The following is a 12,731-nucleotide window of genomic DNA, read 5'->3' as shown; positions in this document are numbered from 1 at the left end:
CCTCCATCCTCAGAAAGGGCGTCCTGACCAAGTGCGTCCACGAGGAACGCCACCTGCAGTGCCCGACCCCAGAGAACACGGACGCGGATCAGAAATGGCGCGTCTGCACAGACGCTAGAATGTGCTCATTGCTTCCTGCACCGCCGCGACTCCCCACCCCCAACCCCACGTTACTTCACATCCCACTATGAAATCAAGAATTACGAGGGAAATACTGTAAAGAACCTCCACAAGCTTTGTCTTTTCCCCTCCATCCTCAGAAAGGGCGTCCTGACCAAGTGCGCCCACGAGGAACGCCACCTGTGGTGCCCGAGCCCAGAGAACACGGACGGGGATCAGAAATGGCGCGTCTGCACAGACGCTACAGTCACCTCACTGCTTCCCGCCCGCACCCTGTTCCCCCCTTTACTCCCCATCCCACTATGAAACCCAGAATCACTTCACCAGCTGGACCACGGGATCAAGGGACGGCCTTTCCTGGTGCGCACCCTCTCTCCGCTACGACCAGGATGGCAAGTGAGTGAGCGCTTGAAAAGAAGGGGCGGAAAGACGTCACCGGAAGAAGACGTCCACGTGGACGCAGGACCCCGCTTCCTCTTCTCACACATCGCATCTTCCGCCCTTACATCCGGGCCTTTAGTTTAGAGTCACCCTCTCCGGCATCTTGTTTACGCCACTGATTAAATGTGGCGCCACCGCACCCCCATTAAAGGAGACCAACATCAAATACATGCATACATACATACATACACCTTGATAATTTTTGGCAGTTTGAACCTGAGAGTTGCAAACAAAAGGAAAGTTCCGATTTTAAGCTCTAACTTTGTGATGTTGGAAAAGTTCATTTTCAGTATTCGAAAAGGAAGCTGTCCGACTCACATGTAAACACAAAATCAAACTAATGCACAAGAACCCAAATGCAACCTTAGATATAGATCCCACATGACTGTCAACACCATCTCAAGAGGTCATGATGGCACCTAAGGATTTATATAATGTCAGTTAAAGCATTGCACGCAAATAAACATTAGTGCCATTCAGCCTGTCCATCAGGTTGCAGCCTAAGACCTCCGTTGGAGATTGGCATGGAATACCACTCTCTGGAGGCTGGACCCCCTCTCTCTCTGCCTTCACCTACCTGCTTGCTGACCATCGTAAGAGCTGCTGAAGCCCCATGATGGTTCCACTGATGTTGGATCGATCGGGTCCACTGACTCTGCACCCACCGGATGTGATCTGCATCATTGCATATGACTACATAAGTCTGAGGAGGGACTCATGGATTATTATCAGCCTTACAGACCAGAGTTGGACTGGGCTGGGCTGTTTTCTCAGTAGATAATTACTTCTTGATATAAAGCTCTTGCTTACACATGTGAGTGCCACTGGATTTGTTTCTTTAGTCAGCCCCAACCTAGCATAGGCATAGGACACTGGAAACTGTGTCAAATTCACAACTGATTGGCAGATCGTTAAGCACAATGAGAGGAGGGGGTGGGGGTGGGGATATGGAAGCCAAAACGAGATCATGATTGAGACACACACATTATGTTGGATAGAACTTACAAGTGAGTCCTTCCAACCAATACAGGTTGAGAGGTGAAAGTCCAGAAGTACTGAAAGGGTCTGTGAGGCAGGAAACTGTGTGCCCTTTCCCTGGCTTACCTTAGTGTAGTCCAAAAGTTATCTCAGAGTCCCAGAGCCACAAATGTTAGGTTCCTCGGGTGAGTAATACCGTTTTTCTTAGCTTTCCAGGAGCAAGAATTCACACCAAATCCATGCTTGGGCCCACAACTGAATATGGGCAACCTCATGGGACTGCGCACCCACATGTGGTGAACTGAGGCTAGGGAGAGTGCGGGATGGCCTAGTGGGCACAGGAGCAGGGAAAAAGGGACTGCCTTCTTGCTGCTAGAGTATTTTAAACCTGTGGCTTGGGAAGTAGAGTGGAAGGTGTTGATCGACCCCATTGGCTGAATTAAGCCCACCTGGGTGGGGTCATGAGCCTGGACCTAGTTTGGGCCACCCAAGTGTAACACCCACCTGGCTTGGGGGGTCTGAATTGGAGCAGGGTCAGTTGATGTCTTCATAGGTGTTTAATGCTCACCTGATTCCTTCCCAACCTCCTTTATGGGGGCCTGAGCAGGCCTGGGAGGAACAACTCCCTGTGCCTGTCTTGGCTACCTAACAGAAGCAGACTGTCACATCTATTGCCCATGGAGCAGCTGGTAGTGTGAACTGGTTACCTTTGTTTACCAGCTTATGTGCTTTAACCATTGTACCACCAGGGCCCTCTAAAGCAACTCTGCCATTTGTATATCTTTTCTTGCTAAGCTGATGTATATTTTCAACTTGCAGCTGAAACATCTCTTTTTTTTTTCAAGAAGTTCCTGCAAATAGCCACAACCCACCACAAATAAAAAGAAATAGAGAATGAAAATAGTGTAGAGTAGATTGAATTTCTCATATTGTCATCAGATCTGTTGACTAAAATATATTTGATTCATAATATTCTTCCTGGATAGATTACTTGGTGTCTATTTTCATGATTTTTGCTGTTTTAAATGAAATCAACCAACAATTAGTATTTATTGAGCATTTTAAGTCATTTCTATAAGTCAGTTTATGCGTTGCATATTAAATTCCAGTTAATAAATGCAATTCCTTTATTTTTGCCTAAAGTTTTATTTACTTTCCTTTGAAAGCCTGTATTAAGCCTTTTCATCATCTTTAGCAGCCAGATATTCAATAGGAACAGCAAAATTTTCCCCTGAAACTTGGCATTATCATAATTCTAGTACCAGTAACAGTAATAATAATAACACTAATAAAACCTTTCCTAATCATTAATTTTCCAGAACCTTTAATAATAAGTCAAAGCATGTGCATAAAATTCATTTATACCTTACAACTACTCCATAGAGTAGAAATTGCCTTTCTGTTTCACCGATAAAATAGTTTCAAGAAGCAATGTAACTCATTTGAGGCCATGTACCTGTTCACACACAGCTACACCCACAACTCTCACTGCCATCGAGTTGATTCTGACTCAGTGACCACAAAGGACAAGGTAGAACTGCTCCCTGTGAGTTTCTGAGACTTTAAATCTGTAAAGGAGTCAACTGCCTCATCTCTCTCCCACAGAGCACCTGGTGGATTTGAACCACTGACTTTCTAGTCAAAAGATCAGTGTATGCCCACTATGCCACTAAGGCTCTTTACCTGTTGACTAGTATAATAGGTTTATTGTTCCAACCTGGTCAATAGAAACATGTAGGATTAATAAGGTCGCAGTTTATTAGAGGGCGAAGAGATAAATGGCTCTGCAAGGCCCACCCCCACCTCTCTTGCTCTCTGGTGATCAACCAGCATGCTGTTGCTTTAGCTAGTTCTCTACCTCAACCTATGTGTTACACCACCTGTGGGGCCAAGCCAACCCATGGATCGTGGAGCGTGCATCGTGTCGCTAGAGCTTGAGGTTCCTTCAAGACCTTCTTTGCCACACTGCTGGTGCATACATCACTTGAACTTAAGGCTGCATGATCCTGTCACCTTGCATTGCTTGCATATCCTATCCAGGTCTGCTTCGCTAAGCTCCTGAGCTGCTAACTATTGCTGACCCACACTGCTGTTTGCTGCCTCTGGGAAGACTGCCTGCCTTGCCGGAGGGAAGACTGCACTGTCTGCTTCCTTGACCTTGGACCCAGCAGCCCACGTGAGTCAAAGTACTTCCAGGATATTAACTGTTCCATGAAAGTGAGTTGAATTGAGCCCACTGTACTGCTGCTGTGTGCACTAAAGAGTTGCTATATTCCTTCTTGCTGTATAAACATATATATGTTTATATGTTTATAGTGTCCTGGAGAACCCTGCCTAACATAACTAATAAGGAGGAATTTGGAACCCTTGCCCTATAAAAGGGACCTTGTACCTTTCCATAGTATAAGAAATATCTTCCAATGGTGAGTGTATTATAAATTTAGACATTGTATATAAAATCTGGTTTATGTCAAATGCCACTAAAATTCAAGTAGCCTGTTGATTCAGCTCCTTTTTCAGTCCATGTATAAAATCATTGAATAACATTTTCTCATTATTTAAAGAGTAATCAAAGAATCAAAAAAGAAATGAACCATCACTTGACATCACAACATAGTTAAGATATTTAGAATATTGGGCCACCCTTCTAAATCACATGCTTGTTCTCAGCTTCTGCCTACACTTTGTTTTTTTAATATACAAAATAATATTTTATTATATTTTGGTATAAATTTGCACAATGAAATAGGTTCCCATTTGACAATGTCTATTAAAAGTGTCCAGTGACAGAAATTAAACTTTTCACAATGTATCAAAAATATTCTCTTAGGTTATATTCTGGTAGTTGTATTCCCAGGACTTGAGTTTCCCTGCTTCTTTATCATTTCATCTTTGTTAGGGTTGATATTTGGATCTCATAAAAACCTAAAATTCAAACCCACTGCCATCAAGTCAAACAGGACTCATAATAACCCTATATGACAGAGTAGAACTGCTCCATAGAGGGTCCAAAATTATACATCTTTATTGGACCAGAAAACTTAATTTTTCTCCAGTGCAGTGGCTGGTGCATTTGGTCCACAAATACTTAACTTGTGTCACTCTGGTTCCTTTTGTTCCCATATAGATGGTTTTATAATGGGGCACCATGTACATAGGTAATAGCCTTTATTTTGTGTGCCAATTTAGTTCACTGAAAGGTGACCTCAGGGATAATGTTGGTTCATGGTTTCAAGAGTATCTCAGGGTCTTAGACTCAGAGTCCTCTCTTTTCAACTGGTCCAGTAAGTTTTGAGTTTTGTTCTATGTGTCCCTCTCATTCAATCAGAACTCATCTAATGTGGCCCTGGTCAGAACCCTTCCACTGTGTTTTGAATAGTTTGTGCATGCACCCAAATACACACACACACACATGATAAGGACTTATTGGAACTACACATCTATTTGTCTTTATCGCCAAATGGCATCCCTCAGGGGCATCAGAAGTTCCAAGGATTGCCAAACACATGTTGAGAAGTCCTTTCCCACGGTAGTACCCCTGCTACACAGTTTAGTGCCTCTTCTGTCTCTGTAGCCAGTGAGTATTATGAACTGCATTCCACTGCTATCCTTGCCAGGTGACTGGCATTGTTGGCCTACTCTTAAGTTTTTGGATGGGAACACTATATTCCTACGATGCTCTTTATCACAAGTAAGAGGTATACCTCTTCCAAGTATCACTTCACCATATTGCAAACCTGGCTATGACTTTCTCCCTGTAAAACTGGTGAAAAAGAAGGAAAATATATAGTAGAGACTAGTTTGATAGTAATGGACAAAAGAAGAGCCATTTTCAGGTTCCCTCACCTCAACATTACTCCAAGCCATCATCTACAAGGTCCAGAGCAGTGTAAGCTCCCATGAGCCAAAACTTCATGAATCCGTCCAAACTTGGTCTTCAGAAAGAGGAGGATCCTTTACTGTCGTCTCACAGTGCCTGATCAGTTCTCATTTCACCTTCCCAATTAACTTCCTAGTAGGATAATCAAGAATAAGAATGCTATGATTTCATGTTCAACTTCAATATTATGGAACCAATTGGACTAAAATGACATCTATTAATGAGAAACTCTATTATACATTGAACATGAGACATACGAGGTTAAATAGAAAGGCATTGCTACTAGGGGTCCAGTTAATATATGCATGGGTTTACTCCAAGTAAAGGAAAACATATTTCTGTGAGTGATGGATGACTGCAGACAAATTCTTTCAGCAGTACCCTACTCTCATTCATAAAAAAGTGCAATCCAAACAGTTGCCTCCTAGGGGATCAGCTGGGTCAGTTCAATGTAAGGCAGAGAGTTCAGCTGAAAAGTCTAGAGTGGCTGTGTTTTGGGGATCCCAAAGGAAGTAATCTTGATATGTTTTTATCAAAGGGCAAAAGACAATCACAGGAATTTATGATAAAGAAGTGTTTTAAAAAATCGAAAATTTCATTGATGAGACAAAAGCCAGGAATGTTGCATCTTGGGAGAATTTTTTTCCAAAATGACAATGCACCTGCTCATTTTTTGAGGGTAGCAAGGGCTGTCCTACAAGAATTGCATTAGGAAATCTTACCCCATTCACCCTACAAACTTGACTTCTGCCCTTCAGAGTTCATTTTGTTCCCCAAACTCACAAAACATTGAAAAGGCACACAATTTCAGTCCTTGAGGATGCCAAAATTGCAGTTTTGATGTGGTGTAAAATCAAAGAGTGCAAACTTGTTCAGGGAAGGGTTAGAGAGAAGGAAACTCTACCTTCAGAAGTGTGCAGACTTAGATGGAGGATATGTCAAAAAATAACAGTTTCATAGTTTTGTTTGATAAAGGGTTTCATGATTTCTAGCAATATGTTTTGACCTACCCTTGTAACTGAAGCCAGTGATTAACCCTGGGCCCACTGGAATCTCCAGAAACCCATTCCAAACTCTGAAGTTTTATTCCCAGAATCATTGATACAAAGCCAAAAGGCAACAAGGAGCTTGACTCAGAAACCAGCCAGAGAACTGCACTCATGAACTGCCCTTTTTGGTGTCTTTCCTCCTTTTTGTCCTGTATCTTACCCTTTTCATTTTTGCTCAGAGAGATGTACACAAACAATAAATTGAATTACAGGACTACTTTTTAAAAAAGCATTTCTCGCAATTCCCAGTTTCTATTGTTTTGTTATTGGTGTGAGGTGCTTTTGAGTTAGTTCTGACTCACAGTGACACTATAATGGTGCCGTACTACATAATGACTATTTTTACTGAATAATATGTCTCTAAATTTAATATGAACATTTCTGATGCCATCACATGTGATGCGATTTTAAAAGTTCATGGAAGAATTCCATTCTTTTAATTCCACTTTTCCATGAACTTTGTGAATCCACCTCATATTTTTAAAAAATAGTTAAAAGCGACTTACATTTTTGGTATGCATGAATTATGTTCATAGTGCTTGATCACTAATGGTGTTGATGATTTTCTCCATATTTTTGTTTGGTATTGATATTGCTTCTTTTCTGTATTTTATTTTTTTTAATGTCTGGGTTTTGATTTTTCCTCTGGAAACATTAAGATGTTCTTGGCTTATTTCTTTGATACCTTCATTCTTCAAAAGTAAAATATATCTAAATTGCATGTTGCAAGAAACCTCCACTATTTTTCTAATTTGAAGAGGAATGTGAAGGCAATCAATTTTTGACAGCCTCTTTTTTCTTTCTCTTCCAGAGCCAGGGACACATTATTACGAAAACTATGTTGTCTTTATGGAAACAAAATGCTTGTTCCATCAATGGACACAAGGGAGAAGCTAATTAGCTTGCACTAGAAAACAACTATATTTAACCTTCTTGGATAAAATGATATGAACTAACCTCAGTCATTTCAGATTTGCTCAGCAAGCACTTAATCTCATAAGAAGTTTGTTCTTGCTTCCGTTTATTTGAAAAAGTTTTCAATGTGGACAAAAAGATGACTTGTGGGATGAAATCCTGTGCTTCCAGATAAGAATATTAGAAAGCATAGAAACCAGCCATTGGAATGGATGCAAGCAGTAAGCAGTGGATCCAATTCAGCTGAAAGAAGCTCTGTTTGTGAGAAACTTTATCTAATAGGATTGGGATACATCAAAGGGTCTCTAGCGCCTTTACTTTACTTCAAATCTTATGATCCTCTTTTCAGATGTTAGTCGATCATTAGTTCAAATTCCCTTAAATATATTTAATTAAAAACAACTGGAATTTGTGTAGACAAGAATTAAAATGGATGATAATGGATAAAACGATTTCGGACAATTTTCTGAATTCAATAATTATCTACAATTAAATATAAACATATAATCTTTATTTTAAAAGCCCCCTTATAGAAATTTCCTGAGGCCAGTATCCAGAGTCTGGAGAATCAAATGAAAATTCAAAGATGAAGGATCAATTTAGAAGTACTCTGAGAAGATAATTATTTGGAGGTTGGCTAAGAATGTATTTATATACAAATTAATGGTTTCCTCCATAATTAAAAATAATAATATTAAAACATATGCATATCAAATAAGGAGGGAAATCCCTTATATTGTAAACAAACTGGAAGAATCTAGGCTAATTATATATAAAATTGGCACTCTGTTCAGAGAAATAACTATGTCAAGTATCTTTATTTATTTATTTTTGTATTTTTTTTTATCTGATAGATAGATACATGATGTAATATAGCTATATCTTTAAAGTACAGAATTTTGACTTAACATCTTAAAGTCATGTACCACCAAACTGATTCTAGCTTATGGTAATCTCATGTCCGTCAGAGGAAATCTGTGCTCCATCGTGTTTTCAATGGTTTATATTTAAAGAAGTTCATTACCGGGTCTGTCTCCTGAGGCACTTGTGTGACCTGAACCTCCAGCTTTTCAGTTATTACCAACCAGGAACCATGTATCTTTAGGATATGCATTATAAGAACACATGAACTGCAAAGGAATCTCAAACTTCATTCAGTAGTTTTATGTTGATTGGACTGTATTGCTATTTTGAAAACATTTTCTATATTAAAACATAATGCCAATAAATAATAGATTCCAAAATTATCGGTAAACATGTCACATGTGCACAAAGGGTCTCCAAAATATTTGTGCAAAACAGAATTAAGAGATAAAAATAGAACATGGGTTAAGGGAGATGGTTGGTGTAAGATATGAAAATAATTTACAATTTATCAAGGGGTGACGCGGGTGGGAAGCAGGGAGGGAGAGGGTAAAGGAGCTGATACCAAGGGCTCAAACAGAAAATAAATGTTTAGAAAATGATGATGGCAACATATGTAGAAATATGCTTGATACAATTGACGTATGGGTTGTTAGAAGAGCTGTGAGAGCCCCCAATAAAATGATCTTAAAGACAAAGACAAAAATAAAAAATATATGAGCTACTTCTTAGAATAAGCTCTATCAAGTTTAAGACATTTTGGAAATAAATAATATTTATTTTATCCATCCTTTAAAAAACTGAGGATCCTGGGAATTTAGCCATGTCAATGCAGGGTTATTATTATAATTAACTAAAGAAAAGAAGGTGCTCTTTAAATATATATTTTTAAGATTAGGAAACAAAAAGAAGTAAGAAAGTGCCAAATCAGGACTGTAATTTGTATGCCTAATGATTACACATGAAAAATTTTCTTAAAATGCTCTTGTTTGATGAGCGGGAGGAACAGGAGCATTGTGGTAGACTAAGACTCTCTGGTAAAGCTCTCTCAAGCATTTTTCTGCTAAAGCTTTGCCTTACCTTTCAAAACACTATCTTTCTTTTCCCCTGAAACTTTACATCTTCTTTTTAATCATTTTATTACGGGCTCATACAACTCTTATCACAATCCATACAACATCAATTGTGTGAAGCTCATTTGTACATTCATTGCCCTCATCATTCTCAAAACATTTGCTCTCCACTTAAGCCCCTGGCATCAGGTCCTCATTTTTTCCCTCCCTCCCTTCTCCCCCCTCCCTCATGAACCCTTGATAATTTATAAATTATTGTTTTGTCATATCTTGCCCACCCACTTTTCTGTTGTGCATTCCCCAGGGAGGAGGTCACATGTAGACCCTTGTAATCGGTTCCCCCTTTCCAACCCACCCTCCCTCTATGCTCCCAGTATCGCCACTCACACCACTGGTCCTGAAGGGATCATCCACCCTGGATTCCCTGTGTTTCCAGTTCCTATCTGTACCAGTGTACATCCTCTGGTCTAGCCAGACTTGCAAAGTAGAATTTGGATCACCATAGTGGGGAGGGAGGAAGCATTTAGGAACTAGAGGAAAGTTGTATGTTTCATCGTTGCTACATCGTACCCTGACTGGCTGGTCTCCTCCCTGAGACCCCTCTGCAAGGGGATCTCCAGTGGCCTACAAATGGGCTTTGGGTCTCCACTCCGCATTCCCCTCTTCATTCACTACGGTAAGATTTTTTGTTCTGATGATGCCTGATACCTGATCCCTTGGACACCTCGTGATCGCACAGGCTGGTGTGCTTCTTCCATGTGGGCTTTGTTGCTTCTGAGCTAGATGGCCGCTTGTTTACCTTCGAGCCTTTAAGACCCCAGGCGTTATACCTTTTGATAGCTGGGCACCATCAGCTTTCTTCACCACATTTGCTTATTCAGCCACTTTGTCTTTAGCGGTTGTGTCGGGAAGGTGAGCATCATAGAATGCCAATTTAATAGAAGAAAGTATTCTTGCATTGAGGGAGTACTTGAGTGGAGGCCCAATGTCCTTCTGCTACCTTAATATTAAACCTATAAATATAGGCACATAGGTCTATTTCCCCATCCTCATATATAAATATACTTGCCTATGTGCATGTCTTTATCTAGACCTCTATAAATGCCCTTTGCCTCCCAGCTCTTTCCTCCTGTCCCACTATCATGCCCAGTCCTCTTTGTTACATTACCCTTGATCATGCCCTCCCAGGGGGAGGCGAGGATTCTACCACTGAACCACCAGTGCCCCCTTAATTAGAGATAATGAAATTTAAAACTAAGTTCGACTTTGATAATTTCAAAGGGGAAAAAACAAAGGCTTTACAGAAAAGTTCCTCAATAAATATCGTCTGAAAATTGGTTTGTATTTATCGTACATAGAGCTTTCATGAAGCAATCAGTCCTATCCATTACAGCAATGGATGCCCTGAGTCCTTTGCCAATAAATTACTGAAATAAGATTTGCACAACATGGGAGTACCATGATATCTGTTCTCTAAATTACCCCTGCTCTAATTGTTGAATTTCATTATGATTGCTAAAAATTGTGTTCTTTCACCTGGGATGAGTGTCTGTGAATTTAAACAGCATCACTTTAGAAACGATGATTCTGAATTCATCTTAATTATACTGTTATGCTGTATTTGTAGTTTAAAAATAGGTTCTTAGACATGGTTTAAATCAGAATGTTTATAACTGAGCAGCAGTGAAACTCCCAACTGAATAACTTAAGTCTGTAAGTAATATCATAGCATATGCAACCGGAAGTCCAGAAATAGGAGTTTAGTGGTTCAACAGGGTCATTAGGGATTTGTGTTCTTTCTGTTTCTTCTCTATGAGGCTTCAACATTTGCCAAAGTGAAGAATTAATTTCTTCTTGAACCTGTAAGATGGACTCCATCCTGTTGTTGTTGTTCTCAGAGATATTGCTACATTAAGCCCATTGTTGCAGCCACTGTGTCAATCCATTTCCTGAGGGACTTCCTCTTTTGTTATGCCATTCTACTTTACCAAGTTTAATGTCCTTTTTCCAGGGACTGGTCTCTCCTGTCCAAAGTACGTGAACTGGTCTCACCATCTTTGTCTCTAAGGAGCATCGCTGTACTTCTTCCAAGACAGAGTCATGTGTTCTCCGGGTGTTCTTCACCAGCAGGATCATTCAAATGCAGCAAGTCTTCTCTGGTCTCCTTTATTCATTGTCCAGCTTTCAGATGCATATGAGGCCATAGAAAATACTATGCCTTATGTTAGGTGTACCTTACTCTTCAAAGTTACCTTCTTGCCTGTCAGCTCTTTAAAGAGGCCTTGTATAGCAGACTGGCCCGATGCAATGTGTCGTTTGATCTCTTGACTGCTGCTTCAATGAGCATTGATTGTGGATCCAAGCAAGAGGAGATCCTTGACAACTTCAAGTTTTTTCTTCATGTATCATGCTTGTTGTTTGGTTGTGAGGATTTTAATTTTCTTTACATTGAGTTGTAAGTCACACTGAAGAACATGTCCTTGATCTTAGTCAGCAACTGCTTCATGTCCTCCTCCCTTTCAGGAGCTAAGGCTGGGTCATCTGCATCTCAAAGGTATAATAAGCCTTCTTTCAAGCCTGAGGTCGTGCTCTTCTTCATATAGTCCAGCTCCTTTGAGGATTTGCTCAGCACACACATTGAGTAAGTATGGTGAAAGGATACAACCCTAACACACACCTGTCCTGATTTTAAACCACATAATATTCCCTTGTTCTGTTTGAACTACTGCCTCTTGATTCATGTATAGGTTCCATACCAGCACAATGAACTGTTCTGGGCTTCATCCTAAAGTTTACCAATTGCCATGGAGTCAACTCCTACTCAAGGCAACCACATATATGTCAAAGTAGAACTCTGCTACAGAGAATTTTCAGTTGCTCGTTTTCTCAGAAGTAAATTGGCAGGCCCTTCTTCTAAGTCACCGCTGGCTAGGCACTAACAACCAGCCTTTGGGTTAGTAGCTGAAATGTTAATCATTTAAGCATTTAGTAACTCCTAAGCCAAACGTAGACTCACCCTTGTGGTTGCAGGATAGATGCAGGTAGTGATCCGTACCTTATGTGCCTTTTTCATGGCTTGCATGTGATATCTATGCTTCTTTTCAGTCTCTCCTAGGACTGAGCATACATCCTGTACAACTGCCCTAGTGTCCCCTGGCATCTCATTGGTCTAAACTGGCTTAAGCCTGCCTGGTCTTGAATTAATCGGTGGAAAGAGGAATGGCATTGTCATGACTGAATTGCAAACCAATTTTTATGGTGGACTAAGAAATCCCTCTCTGAAAGAAAGAAAGAAAGAAAGAAAGAAAGAAAGAAAGAAAGAAAGAAAGAAAATTACAAAGAATAGTAATTTAGCAGAAGATACCAATTCCTCTGATCCCTTGCAAGCTGTTAACACTAGAATTGGGAGGG

The 12,731-nt window shown here is 40.2% G+C and overlaps 1 protein-coding gene across 1 annotated transcript in view; it reads right to left on the bottom strand.

Annotated features, from left to right (window-relative positions):
* Window positions 1-486, bottom strand: part of LOC101639128 (melanoma antigen preferentially expressed in tumors-like) — an 18,795-nt gene extending 18,309 nt beyond the window's left edge. Inside the window, exon 1 of the mRNA XM_045290777.1 lies at window positions 440-486. The gene's annotated coding sequence lies outside the window, so the exon portion shown is untranslated. The remainder of the gene's footprint in view (window positions 1-439) is intronic.
* Window positions 487-12,731: the final 12,245 nt, after the last annotated feature.

This window comes from Echinops telfairi, unplaced genomic scaffold (genome assembly GCF_000313985.2).
Source record: "Echinops telfairi isolate 266 unplaced genomic scaffold, ASM31398v2 ScPeMD7_53;HRSCAF=182, whole genome shotgun sequence".
NCBI lineage: Eukaryota > Metazoa > Chordata > Mammalia > Afrosoricida > Tenrecidae > Echinops > Echinops telfairi.
The sequence above is the reverse complement of the archived record's forward strand: the minus strand, read 5'-3'. Positions and strand labels throughout refer to the sequence as shown.